Source organism: Mesoplodon densirostris, chromosome 1 (assembly GCF_025265405.1).
Source record: "Mesoplodon densirostris isolate mMesDen1 chromosome 1, mMesDen1 primary haplotype, whole genome shotgun sequence".
In the NCBI taxonomy this organism is placed as follows: domain Eukaryota; kingdom Metazoa; phylum Chordata; class Mammalia; order Artiodactyla; family Ziphiidae; genus Mesoplodon; species Mesoplodon densirostris.
The window spans coordinates 144,357,472-144,385,166 of NC_082661.1; the positions used below are offsets into that span (position 1 = coordinate 144,357,472).

General features: G+C 43.0%; 1 long non-coding RNA gene across 1 annotated transcript in view; it reads left to right on the forward strand.

The window, feature by feature from the left end:
• The window catches only part of LOC132484423 (uncharacterized), a 79,285-nt gene that overhangs the window by 29,748 nt on the left and 21,842 nt on the right, over positions 1-27,695 (forward strand). The gene's annotated exons all lie outside the window — the stretch shown is intronic.

Sequence of the window (27,695 nt, forward strand, 5' to 3'; positions counted from 1 at the left end):
GTGGTGGCTTCCCTTTGCTGTGGAGCACGGGCTCTAGGGCGCACGGGCTTCAGTAGTTGTGGCACGTGGGCTCCGTAGTTGTGGCTCACAGGTGCTAGAGTGCAGGCTCAATAGTTGTGGTGCACGGGCTTAGTTGCTCCGTGGCATGTGGGATCTTCCTGGACCAGGGCTTGAACCCGTGTCCCCTGCATTGGCAGACGGATTCTTAACCACTGCACCACCAGGGAAGCCCCCTGGAATATATCTTTATACTTACCATTTAAAGCTGGCATGAGGTGATTACTCCTCTCATATGTCTACTGAAAGCTCATCAATCTTATGAGGCTTTCTTGGTTGAGTGGGACTTCAGACCCTGAGGGTCTGTGTGTGTCCTCAGGGTAGACAGGCCTCTTAAACTACCCTGAGTGATAAGGTAACTTCATTACTATCTCACAGTTTGCTCAGGGACAACACCTAATTTGCACAAGGGCCGAGAACCCCAACTGGCAAGAACGCAAACCCTTTCCACAACTGGTGTTGGAGAGCATGACCTAAGCAGAAGCCCGAGGCCCTGGGAAGAAGTCTAGCGTGTGGCCAGATGGGATGTAGGAGAGCAGTGTCTCCAAGTTTCACAGGAGCCTGAGCCTGCCCAGTGTCCCAGCTCTTCTGCTGAGCTCCCAGACTGTGCCAGCTGGGGAGACAAAGACTCCTTCTTGCCCCCCACTCCCCAGTGCAGCCAAAGGGAGAGTCAACTGGCTGTTAATTATGCACACCGAATTCTTGGAGAGAGTTCTTCTTCCATAAACACAGAAGCTTATTCTTCATATTATGGCTAAGGTAAATGCACGAGGCTGCATAATTTTTCACAGTTGGATAGGAGGAATGTTGAATTAAATGCTCTGATTCATTTCAGTTCTATTGTGAAAATTATTTGTTGGCTGCTACTTATTTCCTTTCTTGATCCTTGGTTTATTTAATTGACTCTGAACACACAGTGATGATTGAAATGGTTTGCTTCAGAACAGATGGTTTCATGCTATTATATAGAAAGTGCTCTGAAAGCTCCAGCTTTATGAACTGACACTGTGATTCCTGGCAGCAATTATTTTAACAATTAAGACTTATTTCCCAATATTTGTTGGCACTTAAAAGTGCCATTATATCTTTGGATCAGTTGGCTGAAAGCAGTGGTTCCCAATCAGTGCATCAAGAATGGAGGTGGATTGTACAGGCCAGGGGCTAGCTTTTAGGAGAGCCGGTGAAGATTCTTATTTTGCTTATAATTTTGGCAGCATTCTCAAGGGAGGACTCAATGTTTGAGACTAAGATGCTTGTGCTGGGATTACCACCCTCAGAAGAAAGCTCTAAATTCCAGGGTGAGCATGGTAGATAAAGGTCAGAGAGACAACTGGATGTCACGCCTAGCTGTGGCCTTGGAAGGACCACCCTAAAGTAGATGGGGGAGTAGGAAGGGAAACAATGAGAGAGGAGAAAGGGGAAAGAATATGATAGGAAGGAGGAAGAGAATGAAAGGGGCTCAGGGTGGTGAAGTTCAATGTCAAGGCTGCCTAGCACTAGCAAAGACTTCTGGCTGGGGCACGTGGGGCCTGAGGTCACCCTGCTTTTACTCACCAGCTAAGTAGACCAGTACACAGGGCACCTCAAGTCCCTGAGAGCCTTCCTAATTCTCAGGAATGTTCCATTTACGCTAGTGTGGCCCTGGAGGGATGAGCAATGAAGGCCCCTTGGCTTCATTGCTGAGCTCCTTTGTGGAACCAGAAAGTGACCAGAGGTTCAAAGATCTTATTATTTTCTGTTACGGGCAGTTATGCAAGCACATGTAATACTCGAATTGAGGGTTGTTATACTTGAGGTGGTATCAAGGGGCTCCCTTAAAAGGTAAGGATCACATTCTGTTCTCTTGGATCAGTACTTCCTCCAACCAGTCCAAGGATCTTTTGGCTTCAGAAGATTTTGGTTCAGACTCCAGAGCTGATGTTTTTTAGTTGAGGGGGCTGGGAGTATTCCTTGAACTTTCTGAGCCTCGTTTTCCTTGCTTGAAAATGGAAAATGTGAGGATTAAAATAAAGTTTGAGGGTATGGAAGCTTTGTCAAGTGTAAAGTGCTATGTAAATATTAATTCTTTTGGAAGGAATCATCTTTAAAGAGATGTGGCTAGCAGCAGACATCAAAACTATGTGGTATGCACCCCAGTGTTCATTGCAGCACTATTTACCATAGCCAGATCATGGAAGCAACCTAAATGCCCATCGATAGACGAATGGATAAAGAAGATGTAGTACATATATACAATGGAATATTACTCAGTCATAAAAATGAACGAAACTGGGTCATTTGTTGAGATGTGGATGGATCTAGAGACTGTCATACAGAGTGAAGTAAGTCAGAAAGAGAAAAACAAATATTGTATATTAACGCATATATGTGGAACCTAGAAAAATGGTACAGATGAACTGGTTTGCAGGGCAGAAATAGAGACACAGATGTAGAGAACAAACGTATGGACACCAATGGGGGAAAGCCGCAGGGTGGTGGTGGTGGTGGTGGGATGAATTGGGAGATTGGGATTGACATGTATACCCTGATGTGTATAAAACTGATGACTAATAAGAACCTGCTGTATAAAAAAAATAAATACAATAGGGCTTCCCTGGTGGCACAGTGGTTGAGAGTCCGCCTGCCGATGCAGGGGACATGGGTTCATGCCCTGGTCCGGGAAGATCCTACATGCCACGGAGCGGCTGGGCCCGTGAGCCATGGCCACTGAGCCTGCGCGTCCGGAGCCTGTGCTCCGCAATGGGAGAGGCCACAACAGTGAGAGGCCCACGTACGGCAAAAAAATAAATAAATAAATACAATAAAATTCTAAAATTCAAAAAAAAAAAAAAACTGTGATAATACATGCACACACACACACAAATATATGGCATATAAAAGTATACACACACACACGAATTCAAGGATATGAATGAAATAGTAACCATATTGTAAAACTTTACGTATGTACTTTATTATGTACTGCAGGTTAGGGCAATATAAGGTATTTTTTCAGGTCACTTTTACCCTATATGATTTATCCATTATACCCTGTATAAGTCAACGTTCTCCAGATAAGCAGAACCAATAGGAAATTGGGGGACTTTCCTGGTGGTCTAGTGGTTAAGACTCCTCGCTTCCACTGCAGAACCAATAGGAGATAAATATATATACCAATTTCTTATAACAAATCTCTTGATTTCGTATACATATATCGTTTCATATATTGTATCAAATCACATTTTGTATGTATGTGATTAAGGAGTCTGAGCAGTCTCGACCCAGGAGATCCAAACGGATGTCCCAGCTTGAAGCCAGTGAGGCAGAGAGAGAGAATTCTTTCTCACTCAGCCTTTTATTCTATTCAGGCCTTGAATGAATTGGATGAGGCCCAGTCACATTGGAGAGAGCAATATTTATTCAGTCTACCAATTCAAATGTTAATCTCATCCAGAAACACTTTCCTAGACATACCCCCAAATTTAATGTTTAACCATACATCTGGGCACCCCATGGCCCAATTAAGTTGACACAAAAGATTAACCATTACATACTCTATTTAGGATTCCACTCTAAATAGAAGATGGGGAAAAGAATGTAGGGAAAAACCATATCCAGGAAAAAACCATGTAAATATGCATACTTACTATAAGGATTACTATAGATGCTGGAATAGGACTTGAGCTTTGTGAGCTTTCTGGCAGCCAAAGCAAAAAGGGACACACCATCAGTGACATAAACCTCATTATCAGAATGGTGGGAGTATACCAGTCCTTTAAGGGGAAATAAAAAAGGTTTTTCTAGTACTTATATAATAAATTCTTCAAATGAGCTTTATGTAGGGAATACTCAAATGGGTAGTACATAATGATCCTAACAATGTTTTTGTGGTAAAAGCAGTAATAGATATTTCTTCATAAAAGTTAAGGACATGAAAAAAAAAAAAGTTAAGGACATGACCTTAAAACGCAATACAGTGAAGGTAAATTGTGAAAGGGCCTAAGGTGATATGGTCCAACTAAGAAGTGTTCTGTGGATTTGGCTTTATTTAAGCCTAGAGTTTTAGAGATTCTAACAGAATGGAAGAACTAGAGCTCTTCAAATGGTCTCTTGTACTTCAGTTTTTGGCTATTTCGATATGAGTTGGGGAGCAAAGAGTGTAAGGGAATAACACTGGTGATGATACTATTGTCTGCCTCATTGTTTGAGGGTGGAGCCATATGTGTAGTTATTACTATACTTGCTAAGTATGAGCAAAATACATCCTACAAAACATGACTTATGGAGTCAGAACTAGGTTTGAGTCACATTATGATATCTTAAATTTTGTGCTTGTGATGCTTGTCGTATTTCATCTCTTTGAAAAGTTTCCTCATATGTATGTAATGAGATAGAGAAAAATTATCATCTTAATGGCTGTTATGGGAATTCATTTTAATGACCAGCTGTGTCATTTAAGTTTTTCTCCTGCAAGTGACAAAAAAAGCTCAACTTAAAATGGCCTAAGGGGGCTTCCGTGGTGCCGCAGTGGTTGAGAGTCCGCCTGCCAATGCAGGGGACAAGGGTCCGTGCCCCTGTTCGGGAAGATCCCACATGCCGCGGAGCGGCTGGGCCCGTGAGCCATGGCCGCTGAGCCTGCGTGTCCGGAGCCTGTGCTCCGCAACGGGAGAGGCCACAACGGTGAGAGGCCCGCGTGCCACAAAAAAAAAAAAAAAAAAAAAAAAAAAAAAAAAAAGCCTAAGGAAAAAAGGGAGGGTTCTTTTGACTCAGTAAATGAAAAGTCCAGTGATATGGCTCATGAATTAGTTTCCTAATTGCTGCAACCTTGATGGTTTAAAATAACAGAAGTTTATGGTCTCATAGTTCTGGAGGGCAGAAGCCCAAATTAAGGTGTTGGCAGGGCTGCACTCCTTCCAGACACGCTGGAAGACCTTACCTCTTCTAGCCTCTGATGGCTACCTGGTATTCCTTGGTGTTCCTTGGAACCACAACTAGAACCACAGTTGGAGTGATTATGGCGGTGTCACTCCAATCTCTGCCTTCATCTTCATACCAGCTTCGCCTCTTTGTGTCTGCTTTCTCTTTTTCTGTCTGCATTTACTCTCTCTCTCTCTTACAGTAATGCGTGGGCTTACACTTAGGGCCTGGATAATCCAGGATAAACTCCTTTCAAGATTCTTAACTTAGCGACAGGTTTTTTTTGCCTCATAAAGTAATATTAATTTTTTGCCATATAAGGTATCATTTACATGTTCCAGAGAATAGAAGGTGGATATATCTTTGTGGTCACCATTCAGCCCACTGGAGTTGGCTTCAGACATTGCTGACATCAGGCCCAAATTACATCATCAAGACTTGGTTTCGTACCATCGTTCAGCTATCTTTCGTGTGTGGCTTCGGTCTCAGGCTCCATTTATTGCAAGATGATGGCAGCAGCTCTAGATTTTATATCCTCTCTGCTTCATATCTGTTGAAATCAAATCCTTTCTCCCAGAAGTGTCAGTGAAAGTCTCATGGGGCATCCTTGTATCTGAGGAGTCACTCATCTGTTCCCAAACCTGTCAATGTGACCAGGGGAATGTGAGGCTCTAATTGGTTTGGCCTGAGTCATATGATTATGGTGTCAGCTCTTCTGGGACCACATGCACTGGGAATTGGGGAGAAATGGCTCCCCAAATTAAAATAAAGGCTAGTCCCACAAGAAAGGGAAGTGGATGCTGGGTGGCAAGATAAGGAAACAAAACAAAACAAATTTTAAAACTCCACAAATATCTACTACTTTAGCTTTGTTGATAAGTTGCTTTAATAAGCCTGTTGTTCATGTAAAAGAAGGAAGCTATTCTATGTAATACAGGAGGGAAAGGAAAGTTTCCAGGGGGAAGATCTGATGAGTGGAGCATGAGGTGAGACTCAGGAGAGGTCTAATTGAGATTTTGCAGAGCTGTGTACTGTGTAAGATGACCCTTGAGGGGCTTCATGAATCTGATAATTCTAGAAATATGATATGTTTGGTTAAATCAACTGGATTTCTGTTTGGAATGGTGAAGGAATTGTGTTTGTATCAAGCTTGGGGTTTGGCCAAAGTATAGTCAGCTCTTGTAGATGAAGTTGAGAGTAGAGACCACCATTATATATAAAACAGGGCTAATGACCTTATCTTCATAGGACTGTTGGGCGTCAGTTGAGATCTAGGGTATGAAAAGACTTTCTAACTGTAAAGGGATGTACCCCTAAGAGGTACCCTTGTGGTGTTCTCATGACTTTCCTCATGAGTTCATATCCGTGTAGGCCTGTTAGTTTTCCTCTGCATCACGCCCAGGCACTTATCAGGGAATCAGTCAAGAATGTAGATATATCTGCTGAAATTCCTCTTCCCACCAACAAAAGACCTCAGAGCACATCTCTACTGATGGTAAGGCATCTTGGTAATCAACGCCGCCATCCACAGTTTATTGTGTGGACAACGATGCAAGGGTTGGAGCAGAGTTTCAACAAAGTGGACTTCTTATGTTACCTTATGTTAGGGACCCTTTACCTGGGACACACCCATAGGCATGTTGCATCTGTCGATCTACTAAAATTGTGTGCAGAATGTGTGCACACAATTTTTTAAAAAAAATGTAACCAGTGGCTGTTTTGAAATGCTAGGACTTTTTTCAGTGTTTCCATATTTTATTTATTTATTTGGTTCCATTGGGTCTTTGTTGCTGCACGCGGCTTTCTCTAGCTGCGGCGAGCGGGGGCTACTCTTCGTTGCAGTGCGAGGGCTTCTCACTGCGGTGGCTTCTTTTGTTGCGGAGCACAGGCTCTAGGCGCACGGACTTCAGTAGTTGTGGCACATGGGCTCAGTAGTTGTGACTCCTGGGCTCTAGAGCTCAAGCTCAGTAGTTGTGGCACACAGGCTTAGTTGCTCCGTGGCATGTGGGACCTTCCCGGACCAGGGCTCCTACATTGACAGGCAGATTCTTAACCACTGCACCACCAGGGAAGCCCTGGTGTGTGCAGATGCATGCACATGGTTTTCACATTGTCCTGGGAAGAGGGTCCACAGCTTTCAGCAGATTCTCAGAGGAGTCATGACCCCTCAAAGGTGGAGTACTATTGACTCTCCTTGTTTATGGTAGTGGGACTTTGGTGAAAGGTGAATGAAGAAACTTGAGAATTCTGACCCCACTCAGTTTTCAGCTCACTTATCCTGGCTCTTCTCTGAGGCTCTGCAGTGCCACTCAAACAGTCCATTTTAGGAAGAAGCAAAACGTTTTGTTTGTGTTTGGGTGCTTGTTCCTTTTTTGAAAAAATTAAGCATTTCGTATGTATGTTTGCAGTTAGAAAGATAATACTGCTTTTAGAGAATTCAGAAACGAAAGAAAAGCAGAAAGATGCTTTAAAAATTATTTTGAAACCTCGTGAAGAAGTTTGCAGGCAAGAGGGATAATGAGCATGGCCTTTGGTGTCAGATACACTGGAGTTTGTGTTCTGTGAAATTCGGGGAGAGTTGCTTAATCTCATCAAGTCTGTCTTCTCATTAATAAAATTGAAATAATAATTGTACTTACCTCATAGGTCCTTGGGGATTACATGAGAAAATGCATGTAAAGTGCTTAGCAGAGTGCCTGGAAGGCAGTAAGTGCTTAACACATGATAGTATTCTGTTGTGACTATTATTTTCTTTTCAGTCTTTTTTACATATTTGAGATCATACTGTGTTTACAGTTTCATATCCTGTCTTTTATCTCTTTTCATTGTACCATTACACACTCTTTGTAAATGTTAGTTTTAATGGCTACATTGTATTAAACACAGGAAATATACAGACATTCTTTGACTTACAATGGGGTTATGTCCCCATAAACCCATCTTAAGTTAAAAATATTGTAAGTTGAAAACACATTTAATACCCCTAACCGACCAGACATCATCGCTGAGCCTAGTCTGCCTTAAATGTGCTCAGGTCACTTAACGTTAGCCTACAGTTGGGCAAAATCATCTCACACAAAGCCTATTCTATAATAAAGTGTTGACTATCTTGTGTAATTTACTGAATACTGTACTGAAAGTGAAAAACAGAATGGTCGTAATGGTACAGACTGGTTGTAAGTGAATCAGTTGTTCACCCCCGTGATCGTGTGCTGACGGGAGCTACTGCCCTGCCCAGCATAGTGATTTGTAGAGAGGATGGTACAGCATAATCACTTGCCTGGGAAAATATCAAAATTCAAAATTCAAAGAGCAGTTTCTACTGACTGCCTATTTTTGCACCGTTGTAAAGTCGAAACATCGTAAGATAGGAATTGCCTGTACTTACATTTACTTGACAATTTCCCCGTTGTTGGATATTGGGGGTGTTTTTGATTTTTAACTACTATAAAAGTATATCGTCATGAACAACTTGTTAGTATTTGTAGGTTTCCTCGTATCCAAGTCTGATGGTCCTATCAATGTATTTTAGGCAAATGTACTTTTGAAACCAATCTGATCATGAAGAGCACTGGGGCTTTTTTCAGAGGATATATGTGATTGCTGGAAGACAGTTGAAAGACTGGGAGATGGAGAACCATCATGGATTTCACTTGTGACGGCTCCTTCTGGCCACTGGGAACTTTGAATTCTAATAGTTTCAATTCAAAGCAAAAGGAAGGGGACTTCTCTGGTGGCACAGTGGTTAATAATCTGCCTGACAATGTAGGGGACACGGGTTCGGTCCCTGGTCTGGGAAGAGCCCACATGCCGTGGAGCAACTAAGCCTGTGTGCCACAACTACTGAGCCTGCTCTCTAGAGCCCAAGAGCCACAACTACTGAGCCCGTGAGCCACAACTACTGAAGCCCTCGTGCCTGGAGCCTGTGATCCGCGACAAGAGAAGCCACCGCAATGAGAAATGAGAAGCCCGCGCAAGGCAACGAAGAGTAGCCCCCACTCGCCACAACTAGAGAAAGCCTGCGTGCAGCAGTGAAGACCCAACACAGCCAAAAATAAATATATAAATAAATTTATTAAAAAACAAACAAACAAACAAAGCAAAAGGAAAAAAACACAGGAGAGACCAAGAAGTTGTATAACGATATGAACTTGCCAGTTGAAATAGAGACCCTCTAATCATAGGCTTAAATAAGTTAGAAGTTTGTTTTCTCTCTCACGTAATGGTTCTGGTTCTCTCTCACGTTCATGGTCCAGGACTGATGTGGTGGCTTTAGGGACCCATCCTCTTTTCATCTTATTCTCATCCTCAGAGTCCAGAATGGCTCATGCATCCAGCTTGTGGGAGTGCAAAAATGGGGAAGAAAGCAACGGTTTACTCTTTAGGAAGTTGCATGCACCACTTCAGCTCATATTCCATTGGCCAGAAAATAATCATAGGGCCACACATAGCTGCTAGGGAGTCTGGGGTATGTAGTTCTAATTCTGGGCATCCTTGTACCCAGAAAAATATCAGGGGTTCTATTTCTATAGAAGAAGAGGAGAACTGATATTGAAGGAGAACTAGCTATCTCTGCCACATTAAAAAGCTGTCTCTTTTTAATACAAAAAGTAAACTTGAAAAGATCCCAGGTGTGGGTGATAATGGGGCAAAAAGAGAGTGTAAGTACTGCTACTAGAGCAATGAAAGTATTAGGGGTGTAAATCACATTTGCCTGTATATCACCCCTCCTCCATCTTATTTAGATTCAGTTTCTCTTCTAAACTAGATGATTGGACACAATTTCTCCTGCTTGTTCTTTTTCACTCCTTTTTGTTGCCCTTCTTCCCACAAACTCCTGTTTTGATAATGTCTTTTCCGTTCAATAAGCATTCAGAAAGTGCTGGGGATGCCAAACTATGACACCTCCCTTTGAAGGACTGAGGGGCTTACAGTCACATAGACAATGAAGCATGATTAGTGTAAATAAGAGATAGCATACTCTGCTGGAAGTCAGCACAGGGTACTGTGGAAGCTCCAGGGATTGAGGAGCTTTTTCTAACTAGAGTGGAAATGAGGACTGGTTTAGAAAGATTCATAGAGAGGTGGTGCTGGAACTGAATCTTTTTTTTTTTTTTTTTTTTTTTGGCCACACCGTGTGGCTTGTGGGATCTAAGTTCCCTGACCAGGGATTGAACCTGGGCCACGTCTGTGAAAGCACCAAGTCCTAACCACTGGACTGCCAGGGAATTCCCTAGAACTTAATCTTGAAGAGTGAAAAGGTGTTTATCAGACCACAAGGGTGTGATGAGGAGAAGAAACAGAATGAAACACAGAAAAGCATCCTCCTTGTGTGACTCATGGTTGTAAGATAATAGAAGACCAATTCAAATGGGTTTAAACATAAAGAGCGTATTTGTTGGCTTGCACAATTGAAAAGTCTAAAGGGGTGGGAGATGCAGGGCCAGCTTCAGAAGCCGCTGGATCCAGGCACTCATTGGATGCCATTATGCCTGAGGTTCTTGCTTTCTCCAGGATTCATTCTTTCTGTTGGCTTCATTTAGGCAGGATCTTCCCAGATCCTGGCAGAGATGGCAACAAAAATTCAGGTTTCAATCTAGTTTCTGAGATGCCCCATGAAAAGATAGCTTGTTTTCCCTAATGGTTCCAGTTAAAATGTCTAGATGACCTCTGATTGGACATATGTCCAACGCAGAATATGAGTGTGGTGGTGCATCTCCTAGCAAACCACATAAACTGAGGATGGATTGAGTGCTGTTTCCTGAAGGAAAATGGGTGATGTTAGCAGAAGAAGAAAAAGTGGATGTTGGGCAGGCAGGCAAAAACATCAGATGAACATGAGAGTTTATTTAGGGAACTAGTAATCCTGGATGGGTAGAGCAAGGGACCAGATGATGGAGGGCTTTGGATGCTCTTGTGCCGAGCATGGGCTTTCTTAGGTGGGCAATGGGGTACCACTGAAAGGTTTTAATCAGGAGTAACATGGTCCTTTGATACATTATTAGTAACTGAAGTTCGTAGCTTACATTAAGGTTCATTCTTTGTGTTGTACATTCTGTGGGTTCTGACAAATGCATAATGACATGTATCCAGCATTACAGTGTCATACAAAATAGTTTCACTGCCCTGAAAATCCTCTGTGCTACACATATTCATCCGTTCCTCCCTCTAAACCCCTGGCAACCACTGGCCTTTCTACCGTCTCCCTAGTTTTACCTTTTCCAGAATGTCAGAGAGTTGGAATCATATAGTATGTACCCTTTTTAGATTGACTTCTTGCACTTAGCAATATGCATTTAAGGTTCCTCCCTGCCTTTATTTACATGGCTTGATAGCTCATTCCTTGATAGCTCATACAGTAGGATATTGTTGCTGAACAATATCCTACTGTATGGATGTACCAAATTTTGTTTATCCATTCACCTATTGAAGGACGTCTTTGTTGCTTCCTAATATTGGCAATTTCATGATTGCCAATTTGTGCACAGGTTTTTGGGTGGACATAAGTTTTCCACTCACTTGGGTTAAATACCAAGGAAGGTGATTGCCGGATCAAACGTGGCCTTTTGACTAACCCTCTTTTATTTGCACAGTACTCTCACATTCATTAATTGACTTGATTTTCACAGGAGCTCTCTGAAGTTGTGAGGCCTATATTATTATTCCCACTTTTTATGCAAAACTGAGGCTCGAAGACTTTAAGTAAAACATATAAATTCACATAGTTGGTGGATGTGTAACCCAGGCACTTCTTAATCCAGTCTCTTCACGCGGCCTGAAGTTTACAATAAAGCAATTAGCTCTAGCCAGAATTATTCTCATGATCTCAGCCCAAACCACTCAAACAATGAGACTGGGCCAGTCCCAGCAAAATGGGGAAGCAGTAAGGTTCTTTTTCATGTGTTCCTGGACCCACACCCAGAGTCTGTCTTTCAGACAGACATCCTCTGGCCTTCTCCCCAGGATCAAAAGGCATCTTTACTGTTACCCTGGAAACTGCCCAGTAATTGGACGGTAGTTTAACTTGATGAAGTCATTTGAGTAATTGTTATTACTAATGACTCAATGTGCCACCCCTCCCAGATAAAATGTGCATTTCCATAGTAGCTTTTAATACCTTCACTCAAAAAAGTTTTTAAAAATGTGGGAATTTTCAGCACCAGGCAGACCTTAGGGGGTGGAATGAGATGAAGTGAATTCTCCCAGTGCTGCTCACATTTACTTCACACTGAATGTCTCACCCACAGCTAATGGCATTTGTTCTTTCATTTCATTCCTAGATGCAGAGATTATCCCCATAGAATGGGAAGAAGGTATCAATGGACAAAATGACTTCAGTATGGTCACATGTTCTTCCAGGAACAGCCTTAATTTCCCCATCAGTCATATTTATTAGCCTCACAGGTTAATTACCCTCAGTGGGAGATACCACATTTACTGAGTGGTGGTGACATCACAAGAGGGTAGTTTAGGAGTATTCTAGCTGCCTTTATTTAATCTCCAAGCCATTACAAATAAACATACAATCTGAATAAAAACAGTGTCCTAGCTACACAGATGTAGCTTCAGGACAAATCTCTTCCAAGCAGGTTATTGGCCTTAAGCCCCTTCTTTGTAGAAACTCTGTAGTTGAGAAAGACTCCTTCATAGGATTTTAGAAAATAAACGTTTCTAGCATGAATTTTGACATGATCCCTCAAACACTGAAAGAGTAATGTCTTGATTATTACAATGGGTGGCTGGCCTCCATCCAGCATACTCTATTTTTACTACTAAAATGACTCAAATTCCTTCCTTTTGCCTTCAAAATTTTAGTAGTCAATTTTTTTTTTTTTTTTAATTCAAAGCCCTGGCCTTGGGCATCTCTGATCTTATGATTTGGGTAATCTTGGGAATCTTACAGTAAATGAAGGCTTTGCTTGCCTGAATATGATTCTTGTTTTTTTAAAAAAGATAATTTTTCTGGGTTTCAGTCTACCTGAGTGAAGTTTTACCTGTTTCAGGGATCTCAGGGTAGCCGTTGCCTGGCTCTGTACTGTTGTTGGGTGAGGATAATGTAACTTATCCCCAAAAGGCATAATCTTTGGGTGGTAGTGATTTTTCAAGGGGGAGGTTTTAATTTAGTTCATTCTGAGTGCCAGAATCTAGGTGAGGTATTTGGGGTTCACCCAATGTGAGAATGTTACATTGGTGGAACATTTAATTAATATATCTTTTAATGGCTCCCTTAACCAGAATAAAGTGTAAGCTCCTTAATCAGGCTTCAGGGCCCTTCATGATGTACCCTTCTAAGCATTCCAGTGCTTCCCTAGCCGGGTACTTAGTACTCATGTAGAACTTGAGTCTGCATTGTAAATGTTGTTTACCATTCTATCTCCCCTGCTAAGCTCTGTACTCCCATTCCTGAGCACAGGGTATGGAATTCTGTAGCAATCCATAAATACCAGCTGAATGAACGAATGAAAGCAATTCATGAAAGAACCCAAACTATGGGATAAGCTGTAAACACTTTACTAAACAGTTAGCTTAAATAAATGTCCTAATAAAACAAAAGAACAATATTAAGTATGTGAAGAGTATGGGCCTGGTATTAACTTGTCTCTCCTCACTGTGAATGCAGGAACCCCTTCAGTGGAGAGAAGTCAGGCGAATCATTCTCCCTGGTTCCATGTGCCTTGATTTATTTTCTTTCTTGGCTTTGGCTTTTCCTTGTCCCAGAGGCTCTTCTCTGAGCCAGACTCCTCTGTACCCTGTGCTTGTGTGCATCGGAATGGGCTCTTCCCTTTATCAGGGTTTCAGTGGAAATCACCAGGACTTCTCAGTCTGTCTGAATGAAGTTGTGCAAAGCTCACAGTCTAAAAAGACCCTATTTCTATAACCTGGGTTCTTGTTGTTTCTAATTTGTTATTTTAAGACCTCTGCCTGGGACTTCCCTGGTGGCGCAGTGGTTAAGAATCGCCTGCCAACGCAGGGGACACGGGTTCGATCCCTGGTCTGGGAAGATCCCACATGCCACGGAGCAACTAAGCCCGTGTGCCACAGCTACTGAGCCTGTGCTGTAGAGCCCACGAGCCGCAACTACTGAAGCCCACACACTCTAGAGCCCGTGTGCTGCAACTACTGAGCCCATGTGCTGCAACTACTGAAGCCCGCACGCTCTGGGGCCTGTGTGCCACAACTACTGAGCCTGCGTCCTGCAACTACTGAAGCCCTTGTGCCTAGAGCCCATGCTCCGCAACAAGAGAAGCCACGGCAGTGAGAAACCCATGCACCACAATGAAGAGTAGCCCCCGCTTGCTGCAACTAGAGAAAGTCAGCACGCAGCAACAAAGACCCAGTGCAGCCAAAAAAAAAAAAAAAAAAAAGACCTCTGCCTGCCCTAATCTTGAGGAAGCCTGGTGCTATACTCAATGTTTCTGTCCTCCCCTCCCCCCAATTCATATGCTGAATCCCCAACTCCTAAGGCGATGGTGTTAGGAGGGGCCTTTGGTAGGTGATTAGGCGATGAGGGCAGAGTCCTCATGAGTGAGATCAGTGCCCTATAAAAGAGACTCTGGAGAGCTCCCTCACCCTTGTACCTATGAGAACACGTATGGGCCCCTTGCATCACATGAGAAGATAGCCATCTATGAACGAGGAAGCAAGTTCTCACCAGACACTGAATCTGATGGCATCTTAATCTTGGACTTTCAGCCTCTGGAGCGGTGAGAAACAAATATTTGTTGTTTAAGCACCCAGTTTACGGTGTTTTTATTACAGCAGGCTGAACGGACTAAGACATCTGGTTCCCTTCAGTGTGCCCTCTGCAGAAGGCAGAGGCTGGTCTCCTCTTCCTGGGGCCCTCCTTCCTCTGCTCCCCTCTGTCTCTTAGCTTTACATGGGAGCAGGGCCAGCGTGCTCAAAACCACCACCACCACCATCAGCACCATCAACACATGTCACTGAACTTGCTCAGCTGCAGTGCTAAGTGTCCCATCCATGTTCATTCACTGAATCCTCACAGAAGCCGTAAGGAGTAGGTGCCATGATTATAATCTTCCTTTTTTTTTTTTTTTTTTTGCGGTACGCAGGCCTCTCACTGTTGGGGCCCCTCCCGTTGCAGAGCACAGGCTCCGGATGCGCAGGCTCAGCGGCCATGGCTCACGGGCCCAGCCGCTCCACATGCATGTGCGGTCTTCCCGGACCGGGGCACGAACCCGTGTCCCCTGCATCGGCAGGTGGACTCTCAGCCACTGCACCACCAGGGAAGCCCTATAATCTTCCTTTTAAGGCATGGAAGGACTCTGATTTGCTAAAGGTCACATAGTGTTAAATGACCCTTGTAGTCTGGCTCTAGGGCCAATGCATTACACCTGCCTGGATTTTTCTTGGGACAACTTCCCCTCTGGACTCTGTGTCACACTAGCAAAGATCCTGCACCCCCCCACCATCCTAACTCTAGCAGCCAGAGTTTTTAATGTTATACTCACCTTCCTGTGGACTGTATAGGCAAAGTCTTGAAAGCAAAATATTTTCTTTTCATGCGGTCTTCGTTTCTTTGGTCTGCCTTTCTTTTTTGTTGATAGTCAGCTCTTGACCTTGTGTTGAGTGATCCTTGGGTATTGAGCGCTTTTTCCAGCAATAAGAGAATCCTGCCAGAGGGAGGATGCTGTGATAGTAGGAAGCAGTGGGGTTAAGTTTAGGGTGGAGCATGTTGGGGAGCCTCTAAGGGAAAATACAGGGGAAAAAGGTCTAAGACCCTTTGGTATAATATTGCAGAGTGATGTAGGCTTCATACCTTCCATTTCTACCACTCTTTAGAGTGTTCAAAAACAGAAAGCCATCTGTCTTTACAGCAGCTTCATGAATGAGCTAGGCCGGGTAGGACTTAGTGCTTCTTTTTTTGCCAAAGAGAAGGCAGCAGCTTAGAAAGTTAAACCACTTGCTGTAGGTCACCCAGCTACTAAGCAGTGAAGCAGGTCTAGTATTTCTGTCTCCTTGTTCTATTTTCACTATAGCACCCTTTTTCTCTATCATTGTACAAGAAGAGAATGGTTTAAAATGACCATGTTCTGGGCTTCCCTGGTGGCGCAGTGGTTGAGAGTCCGCCTGCCGATGCAGGGGACACGAGTTCGTGCCCCGGTCCGGGAAGATCCCACATGCTGTGGAGTGGCTGGGCCCGTGAGCCATGGCCGCTGGGCCTGCACGTCCAGAGCCTGTGCTTCGCAATGGGAGAGGCCACAACAGTGAGAGGCCTGCGTACCGCAAAAAAAAAAAAAAAAAAAAAAAAAAGACCATGTTCCATCTTAATAATTTGTTTTTGTTTTGTTACTTCCTCAGGAAACAATGAACGAAAATGAACTTGGCATCCCCGTTGACTAGCTTGGCTCTTGTTGTAACCTTCATTCTCACTGACAAATTCCAGCAGGTTATGTCTGGAATTTGTGATGAGTGACTTCAGAAGGGCCAAGGCTTTGGGTGCTAAACCGGGGATGTTCAAATCCTTTTGTCTGGAAATCAAGCTGACTCTTGCACTAGTCTTACACTTTTTGAAGCCAACTGTGAGACTGTGAGAAAGTCACCTTATCACTTTGTTCCTATTTCCGTCTCTGTCCCAGGTGATGGGGGTGGATTACTGTACCTGAAGTATAGAGAAGTAGGAGAAATGTTGTTCTGGGGCTTCCAAATGATATAATTTTATTCAATCCCACCACTGAATATTCTACCCTGGATTTGTGTGGCATCCACTTTTACTGTCCCCACTCCATCCTTCACCAGACTTTTAATTTTTTCCTCATGAGAATGTATTATTCTTATAGTAACAGCAAAGAACTAATGTAAAATGGCCAGCAACAAATTGACTCTATTTTAATTCTGACTTGAGCCTCCAAAGTGGAATGAAGAATGAGTGCAAAATTTGCTTTATGATATAATGGGTGGAAAACCCCACGTAATTCTAATTATTCTCTACATTTCTTCCTCTACATGTTTGTATAGTCTTGGCTATTTTATTTAAATGAAAGTTCTTTGTATTCATTTTATTTTCTTTTTTTAAAATTGAAGTATAGTTGATTTACAATATTGTGTTAGTTGTAGGTGTACAGCATAGTGATTCAGTGTTTTTACAGATTGTATTCCATTATAGGTTATTTTAAGATACTGGGCATAGCTCCCTGTGCTCTACAGTATATCCTTGTTGCTTATCTATTTTATATATAGTAGCTTGTATTTGTTAATCCCATACCCCTAATTTGGCCCTCCCCACTTCCCTCTACCCTTTGGTAACCACTAGGTTTTTTTTTTCTGTATCTGTGAGTCTGTTTAGGTTTTGCATATAGATCCATTTGTATTATTTTTTAGATTCTACATATAAGTGATATTGTAGAGTATTTGAAGTATATGTCTTTCTCTGTCTGACTTATTTTGCTAAGCCTAATAATCCCTAGGTCCATTCACGTTACCGCAGATGGCATTATTTCATTCTTTTTCATGGCTGAGTAATATTCCATTCTCTGTATACAATACATCTTCTTAATCTAATCATCTGTTGATGGGCACTTGGGTTGCTTACGTATCTTGGCTACTGTAAATTGTGCTGCTACGAACATCCTTCACATTCATTTTAATTCAACAAAACTTTGTTCCATACCTACTTTGACTAGTTACTGATTTGATTCTTCAAACAATAGGATACAGTACCTGCCCTTATAGAAATGACAAATTGGTGGATGAGAAGTGAAAAAAATGCTGATTTCCCTAAGACGTGCTCTTGAGGGGGAAATAGGGTCCTGACCTGCACAGGATCACAGAGCTTCCAGACACACCCCTTCCCAATGCTGCTTCCTCTGCTCCTGCTGTGGAGGTGGGCTGCTGGTCACCCCAGATGCTTGGATGCTGCGGACGATAATGCCATTTCCTGTTTCTTCTCTGGCTGGTCCAGCTCCAGTCTCACACCATTGAGCCATTTCTTGCCTCAGCCTTCCCCAACTTTCACATCAAGAGGGAAAATCATCCTTTATCCCTAATTCTGTTACACTCTCACGGATAGACCACAAATCAGAGGTGCCTTCTATTCTCCGAGTCCTACAGGAATTCAAATTACAAATAAAAATCAAAATTATAAAAAACTGTAAAAAAAAACAACAACAACAAACAAAAACCACCCACTTCTGACATTGAAGCTCCCCTTTATTTAGAACTCCCACTAGGCTTTAAGTTCCCTAAGGTCGGAAATGGGTCTGTCTTGCTCACTTGTGTATTCCCAGTGCCCAGTCCAGTGCCTGACTCAGAGTAGGAACTCACTAAATGTTTGTTAAGTGTAAATGAATTACTGCATGACTCAGGCATGCGTCCCTGTGGTCTTGGCCAAGGGCAAGCTGAGTGGCAGACACCCTGCTGTACTCAAATTGAGCCCCTCCTCGGACACTGGCTGACTGTCCTTGGAACGGATTTGTGTGACTTGGCCTCTCACCCATGAGGATGAGTTCATTTCCCAGGAGGCTCCCCAGACCCTCATGTACTAGAACCTTGGCAGACCTGTCCCAGGGGCCCTCCAGACTTGCCCAGGCCCTGTCTTTATCCTGGAGTGAAGATGGCCTGGGTTCAAGCCAGGCCTCAGCTACATAAATGACAGCTGGAATGTTAAATGCAGGGGCTTCTGACTGGGAGAGTCAAGGAAGGCATTGGGCAGGTGATCAGAGTGAGGGCCAGCTGCAGGAGCAGGTCACAAGGCACCTAGGAGCACAGTGTTCTGGGGCAGTGGTCAGAGCCCACTGTGGAGAATAATCTTGGGAGATGATGAAAGAAAGATTGTTTGGGGACAGTCATGGACTTTATTCTCGAGGCCAAGAGAAGCAACTGACTTGAGTTTTGGGAAGTGTTACAGTGAAGGATGGCTTGTAGGGAGAGAGACTGGAAACCTGCTTAGGAAGAAGCTCTATTGATAATCCAAGGGAGAGGAGGGTTGAGAATGACCAAAGGCAGGGGCAATGGGGATGCAAAGTCCCCTCCACTGTACAGTACTCAGCCTTTGGTTACTTATCTTTGTATTCACAACCAGTATCAGGCTCAGAAATAGTGGTCAGTAAATGATTGTAGAATGAATGAACACAGCACAGACAGAAAAGATCTTGGGGACATAGACTCAATAAGTTCTGAGGCTGAGCGGACTTTGGTGAGAGAAAGGGAGAAGGTGAAGATAAGATGAGGAGTTAGGTGTTGTGTCTGTATGGTTGGGATGCTCCTACTAGGGCAGGAGTACAAGGGAAAGTAACAGGAAGGCTCTTTCAGATCTGCGGAGTGCGTTCCCATCCTCCTAGGAGTAAGTGAGTTTTCTGCCTGGCCCTGACTTTTTGGTCAATAATGAGCATTGCCCAGTGGTGTTTGAGAGGGGATTATGACAACATCTAATGAGCCCTTATACTATGCCAGGTGTGCTTCTAAATGCTTCATGTATAACTTATTTTGTCCCTATGATGGCCTTACACAGTAAGTACTATTATTCTTTGGCAGAAGAGGACACTGAGACACAGGGATGTCAGGTAATATCCTCAAGTAACACAGCTAAGAAATTGCACAGCCAGAATTTGAACCTTGCCTCTTGGTTTGGGACCTATTACCTTTGAGATATCCGTGAGATACGTGTGGCCAAATCCTGCAGGTGTTGGAAGACAAGCCACTTTGCAAATGCTCTTCAGGCCCTTTTAGTGTCAATGTCTGTTCTGTGATTCTAACCAATGTGTTAGTCAGGGTTCTTCAGAGAAACAGAACCAACAGGATGTGTGTCTGTCTATCTATCTATCTATCTATCCATCCATCCATCCATCCATCTATCATCGTATCAAGATTCATTTTAAAGAACTGGCTCACATGAGTTTGGCAAGTCCAAAATCTGCAGGGTAGTCCGGCAGGCTGGAGACTCAGGGAAGAGTTGCAGTTTGAATCCAAACTCAAGTCTGGGACTGGTATATTTGAGTCTGCTGGTAGATTCCCTGTTCTTCTGGGGAGGGCAGTCTTTTTCTATTGAGGCCTTCAACTGATTGGATGAGGGCCACCCACATTGTGGAGGCCAACCTCCTTTCCTCAAAGTCTCCTGGTTTAACTGTTAATCTCTGCTTTAAAAATGTCTTCACAGAGACATCTAGCATACTGTTTGATCAAATATCTTGCTACCATGGCCTCACCAAGTTGACACCTAAAACTAACCATCACACTAAGGCTCAGAAAATAAGGACTGTGGCAGGTTCTTAGCATACACTGCAGGTAGCCTTGCTGACACGGGAGGAAGTGTGACTCAGCGCTTGGTGAATTTGGAACATTCTAGGCTTGGATTACCAACACTTAGGACCTTTAGAACCAGACCTCTAGTGGTGGTTTGACTCTGCCTTATTTTTGTAAGGAAGATTATGGATTAGCTATAGTTTCCAGGCATATTTAATGTTTCTGGGAATATAGAATGACACGACTGTGGTTGTAGCACCTATATGAGTGCAACCCACCTCCAATTTATCATGATCGTAAAAAGAAGGCTGTTTCAGACATGGGGAGTGCATTTCCATCTCCCTACCAACGTGTGAGTTTCCTGCCTGGCCCTGACTTTCTGAGCAAAGATGAACAGTGTCATCACAGGCAGTCAGGATGGCCTTAAGTTAAAGTCCTATCACAGCTCAATCTTAGCATCAAGTTATTTTCTTTCTTTTGAATCAACACACTTAGATTCCTACACGTTTTCTATGTGAGCATTTTTGATGAATATTTATTGGCCTGGGTTGTATTACCTCTCCCCCTCATATATATTTATTTTGGGGTTAGCACTTTTAAATTCTCAGAAACTACCGCAAGTATTGACATTTATTTTCTAGGCTCCAAGAAACCATTATCTATGCTGTTTGGAATGACATTATTTGGTGTCTGGTTAGTCAAGAAATGGAGACACTGAAATCTAATCTTAGTTTGGGGTGCTAGAATGTCTTTTTGAGAGTATAATTTTTATCTGTATATAAGAATATTTTAAAAATAAGAGTATATTTAGGCTTTACATAGTACTTTATAAACATGAATTCATTCTTTCTGAGTTCTTATGATGCTATGCAGAGTACAATTATATTTTGAGTGGAGTCAGAAAAACCCTTAAAAGGATAAATTGGCCTAAATTACTTGGTTGGTCAAGCCAGGAATTAAACCCTTGTCTCCAGATTCCCCCACCAGGGCACCCTGAGAGGTGGCGGAGGTCTGGTTGACATCTTGGGAGGCCTGGTGAAAAGAGTATAGACTCTGGAGTTATGGGTTCACGTCTCTGTTCTACCCCTTACTAGCTGCATGAACTTGGATGAGTTATTTGATATCTCTAAGCCTTGCTTACCTCATTGGTCCAACATGCGCCCATCAGGGGGTTATTTGTGAGCATTAAATGAGGTAATTGTAAGTGTCCAGCATGGAGCACACATGAACTGTTGGTGCCTCTTCCTCCTGTTTCTGGTTAGTTATCACATGTATGCCTCTCTGACAGAGGATGAATCTTTCTCAGTCTGAGCACTCAGAAAAAATCCTGCTCAGGAGCTAAGGGAAAATGTCCAACTAATTGTTGTTGCATGCTCTCGTGGGCTTTTTAAATAATATATTCTATGGCATTATTTATGAAATACCTGTATCACATGTACTAGAGCAAGGTTTCCCACTAAGCAGTAATGCTTTTTTTTTTTTTTTTTTTTTTTGCGGTATGCGGGCCTCTCACTGTTGTGGCCTCTCCCGTTGCGGGGCACAGGCTCTGGACGTGCAGGCTCAGTGGCCATGGCTCACGGGCCCAGCCGCTCCGCGGCATGTGGGATCTTCCCAGACCAGGGAACGAACCCGTGTCCCCTGCATCGGCAGGTGGACTCTCAACCACTGAGCCACCAGGGAAACCCAGTAATGCATGTTTATTTATTTATTTATTTATTTATTTATTTTTTTTGCAGTATGCGGGCCTCTCACTGTTGTGGCCTCCCCCGTTGCGGAGCACAGGCTCCGGCCGCGCAGGCTCCGGCCGCGCAGGCTCAGCGGCCATGGCTCACGGGCCCAGCCGCTCCGCGGCATATGGGATCCTCCCAGACCGGGGCACGAACCCGTATCCCCTGCATCGGCAGGCGGACTCTCAACCACTTGCGCCACCAGGGAGGCCCAGTAATGCATGTTTTTAATCACTTTTTACTTATCCCCATTCCCATCCTTGATAACGGAAGTTGGGGCATTATCAAGTTTTCCTCCCCTTTACTCCTCTTCCTCCTTACACTGGGGGCCCACGGGAATACACGGAAGATAATTTACTTGGTTTTCTTCCTGGTTCGTTGTTAAATTTGGGATGGGAAAGACTGATAAACAGAATATTAAGTTTGGTGATTAGTCCAAGAAGCAGAGTAGAGTATGTTGAGTGTAAGGGAATTAACAGAGGAGGCACTTTCTTGTGGATCTGAGGGCATCTGGAGATGCCCTGTCATTTAAGACACACCTAATGAGGAAAACTATCAAAATGAAATAATCGCAATAAAGATTTATTTAATAATAATAATCCACCATTTATTGAGTATCTATTTAGTACAGGTACTGTGATAAGCGTTTTACATGCTTTGACTCGAGGCAGGGCTACCATATTCTCAAGTTACAGATAAGGAAAATAAGACTTATAGAAGCCTGCACAGCTTGTAGTTAGTGGCAGAGATGGGATTAGTATCAACAACTGTATCATGTGTCTTCTAGTAACTACCATTCAATGAAGAGCTGATAATGTGCCGGGCATCATGCTACATGCAGTTCAAACATTATTGCAGCATCCCCGTGAAGTAGGCATTATTATCCTCATTTTAGAGACGTAGAAACTGAGGCAATATAATTGTTGGAATGACTCATTAACTTGTACTTCAACCATTTATCAGCATATTGATGAATGGTGTTCATAGTTGAGGTACTGTTAAATCTTGAAAGTATTTAAAAATAACTTCATCAAAGTGTTCAATGCACTTGCTAAATAATTAATATAGAACTAGGAGCTTATAATAAAAAGTCTACTTGTACTTCTCTTGTCTACTTCTCTCTACTCCATTCTCACTCTCCAGAAGCAATCGCTTTCAACAGTTTATGTTTTGGATTCTTTTGGGCAGTGTGTTCATGAACCTAGAAAATGTACTCCTAGAAATAGTTCTTAATTCCAATTTAGTATTTTCTATTGTTGATAATTTAACTCATTTACACCACCTACCTCATGCATGCCTCGTCTCCTCTCAATATAGTTGTATATCTATATTCAACTTCAAAAGCAAAACCTTCATTTCTTTTTTATTCCTTTCTTTTATGGGAGTATATTCTCAAGTAACTTCTTAAGTAAAGATGCTCCTTTCTTTGATGTATCATTGCATGACTGAATATGGCTTTTATTTTTCTTTTCTGATTGATTATTTGGTGGGGCATAAAATTTTCGGTTGAAAATCATCTTTCCTCAGAAATTGGAAGGCTTTACCCTAGTGTTTTCTGGCATCCAGTATTGCTGATGAGAAATCTGATACTATGTTTATTCTCATTTCTTTGTAGGTGACCTGCTTTTTCTCTCTGAAATTTATGTATATAAAAATATATTTATCTTTATATATTTATATAAAATATCTTTATATAAATGTATAAATCTATCTTATATAAATATATATTTATTTTTAGTGTTTAAAAATTTTATGTGGATATGTCTAGTTAATCAGTCTATTTTCAGTCATCCTTCTGAGAATGTGGTACTCCTTTCAGTCTGAAGACTTGTGTATTTTTTGACTTACAGAAGATTTTCTTTAATAATTATATCCTTTTTGTATTCTTTGTTCTCTTTTTCTGGAACTTGTATTAGTTGGGTAATGGACATTCTTGTTTGGTCTCCATCTCATATTTTCTTCCATATGTATTCATATTTTATGTGTATTGTACATGTCTGTATTTCTCTGCCTTCTGAGAATTTTCTTCAACTTCACCTACCAACTCTTCTATTGAACTTTCTATATTGGCAATTATATTTTAAACGCTGGCTTCTACTAATTCTTTAGTTATACTTTGAAAAATAGCATCTTGTTCTTTTTATAAAGATACAGTCTCTTCTAAAATCTGAAAAGGTGCCAACGTTTAAAAAAAGGTCTCTTCGGGGCTTCCCTGGTGGCGCAGTGGTTGAGAGTCCACCTGCCGATGCAGGGGACATGGGTTCGTGCCCCGGTCCGGGAAGATCCCACATGCCCCGGAGCGGCTGGGCTCATGAGCCATGGCTGCTGAGACCGCGCGTCCGGAGCCTGTGCTCCGCAACGGGAGAGGCCACAACAGTGAGAGGCCACAACAGTGAGAGGCCCGCATACTGCAAAAACAAACAAACAAACAAAAGGTCTCTTTTATTAGCTCTGAGTTTTCTCTCCTCCTCTTCCCCTACCCGCTTTCTCCCTCCTTCCCTCCCTCCCTCCTTCTCTTTCTTTCTCTCCCTCCCCCTCTCTTTTTTCCCTCTGTCTGTCGTAATATTTTTCTGTCATGGTACAGACTTTTCTCAAATTGGGGGACAGAAAGGCTCCTTTTATATCAGTACAGCTTTTTGACTGTCATGCTTTGCTCTAGCAAGTCCCTAGGGAGCTAGCCAGTACAGGGGTGGAGAGTAAATGCCAGCTCTGGGAGGCCTTTATTTTGGAGCACTAATGCTTGAACTAGTCAACTTAATTCTCCCGGGACAGTTTGTCCGATTTCCTTGAAGGAGAACGTTCTGATTTTTGCCTGGGTTTAGCTATGGGCAGTTCTTTGTGAAGGGGCAGGAAAAGAGTGGGGATGTGTGAATTGTTCTCTATATAGATCTTTAGTCATAGCTGTTTTTAGTGGCACTTCTCACTTCCATCATCCTGGTACCTGCCTTCTTTAAATCCAGAGTCTCCTTGGAGCTCTGCTGGGTGGGTTGCTCCCACCCCACCTGTAGCATAAATCCCAAACTGTGGCTTCTTTTCTCTCCTTCTTCAATCACCAGACTTTCGTGTATTTTCCATCTTCTAGACTTTTGCTGAACTCTCTTGAGTGCTCATGATTTTTGCAGTGTTCTTTGGTTATTGCGAGTTTATATCATTTTAATACTTTTTTCTTTTCATTTTAATGGAGTCCAGAAAGGAGAGGAAATAACTTTTCTTAACCTATTTTCTTGAACTGGAAGCTCACTATCTTTTGGAGTTTATTAATTCACCAATACTTGTTGAACATATACTATATACCAGGTGCTGGCTTAGGCACTAGAGGTACAAATTGGAATCAGATATAGCTTTTCAGATACAGATCTAGTGTTTCTAGATCTAGAAGGAGACAGATGTTTAACAAGTAACTGTGTGTTGCAGTGTTGAAAGGGAGTAATAAAAGCACATACAAGATGATGAAGATCGCAGAAGGAAGAACAGTTAATTCTGTTGGCAGTAGAAGGGAGGTTACAGAATAACCAAGTATACCATTTAAGAAGTTTCTATATCTTTCAGGCCACAGCAGTCTGAAGACAAAGTGGCATCATATTATCAGGAACAAAAAAGTCACCATTTCTCTAGCTCAGCGGTCCCCAACCTTTTTGGCACCAGGGACCGGTTTCGTGGAAGACAATTTTTCCACTGATGGGGGCGGGGGGGAGGGGGCAGAGAGGGATGGTTCAGGAGGTAATGCGAGCGATGGGGAGCGATGGGAAGTGGCAGATGAAGCTTTGCCCGCTTGCCCGCCGCTCACCTCCTAATGGGCAGTCCGGTTCCGAACAGACCGTGGACTGCTACCAGTCCGCGGCCGGGGGGGTGGGGACCCCTGCTCTAGCTGATGTAAGACCTCGGTTGAGTAGCTCCAATGGCAGAGTGAGACACAAACCATGGTACAGGTAGTTTGGGAGAGATGATCCCAGGAAGCACAGTGAGGAAGTAGGGAGGATGAGACAGGAAAGGAAGAAAATCCAGTACAGGTATTTTATTGAGCTGATTGCTGCTGTGGGCAACTGGGGCTCTGAAGAAATTTGTAGAAAGCACCTCAGAATAATTTTTTAATGGGCAGGAAGCTGGGGCATTTATCCACTGACCCTGGGGCCCCAACTGTTGAGGGTTGCTTTGGGAGGTGTTATTTCTCTTTCTCTTCTGGGTATGGCTACATGCAGGCTCAGTCATCTTCCTTGGTTTTGGAGAAAATCCCTGAGCAGAAAAGCTGGGGATGCTTTGGTAGGAGCTTGAGTTGGAATCTGGCGTTGCACGGAACTGTACAGAATCTGGTGGGCTGAAGGGAGTGTCAAGGACTGCAGAAACAATTTGCTGCAGACCTCCATCTCCCCCTCAAGAGTTTCTGATAATGTGCAGGGCAACCTCATGTGTGATTGCAAACATGTGGCCAGAGGCCTGTTCAGTAGTAGCTGATGGGAGAGCCCCACAGAGCTCCTCACATCTGTGGTGGCCACTGGCCCAGTGTGGCTCTTCAGTCTGCTGCCCCCATCTCTGCCGTCTCCCACTGAGCCATATCACGGCCACACTGTGCCAACATCAAACCAATGATGTTGGGAAGAATCCCGTCTGCCTGACTTTGTACCCTAACACTCTGACTTTGATCCTAAAAGCATTAAGGCATTGAGAATCTGGGAAACTTCTGTGAAGCTGCAAATGTCACCTGGAAGAGGAACACCTCGATCCACTGGGACTTCTTCCTGCATCCTCTGGGGTCAGTTAATATGTTTTGTACCAGAGTGCACAGAGTTGAGGGAGTATAAAAGCAGACGGGTATGTTTTGTTGTGGGAATCAGGAGTCGAGACATATCTGGGAGGAATTGGGTGCTTTCTCTTCCCTTTTGAGATCCAGGCAGGAAAGGCAAGGAGTGTGAAGAAGGGAACTAGAATGCTGAGGGGCTTCTATGTATCTGATGTTTTATAATATTAGATCTCATTTAACTTTTATAGCACTTCACACTACTATGAAGTAAAGGTTATTATTTCCAAGGCAATCAAAGCAACAAAAATTCAGAGAGAATAAAGCATTTTTTGAAGGCTACAGGATTAGGAAGAGGCAGAGGCAGGATTTGAACCCTGGTCTATTTAGTTCTATAGTTTGATCAACCATACAGCAGCTGAAAGGAGAAAAGAAGGGAGAAAAGTCAGATGTTAAATTAATTAAATTGGAGGAGAACACTTGCCACAGATTTTGATTCCATTTTGCACTCTGAGCCATCTAAGCAGTCCCCAAACTAAATTCCATGGGTATAAGCAACCGTTCATGTGAAAAAGGCCTGGGGAATTGAGCTGACCTCAAGTTCAGCGAGTCATCAGGCGGCTGCTGCTACTAAGAAGGGAAAGGGTTCTTACTTGGCAGAATAGAATTACAGGGGAATTGTAGGAGGTCATAGACCTACTGTGCTTTGTTCTGTTTAGAATTTACCTGGAGGTCCAGGTCACCGTATTTCAAGTGATACTAGGAGACTTTCAAATCAGTGTGTTTGCTAAAAGAACCAATAGGAAGCTGGTGGTTTAAAAAATCTGATGTGCGAGGTGTATTGTGGGCAGCAGATATTAAGCTGGAGGAAGAGAACACTAAGAGATACATGGTGGCTGTTTTCAGGTATGTAAAGGATTTGTAACCCAAGACAGTGGATCGAAAAATAGGAAGGGAAGGAAGCACTTATTTACTGAGACCTACTGTGTACCAGCCACTGCGCTGGGACAAGTATTTGAACTCAACCTAAGGAAGATGGGCAAAAAGCTGAAATGTCCATCATTATGGTAGGAATTCTCTCA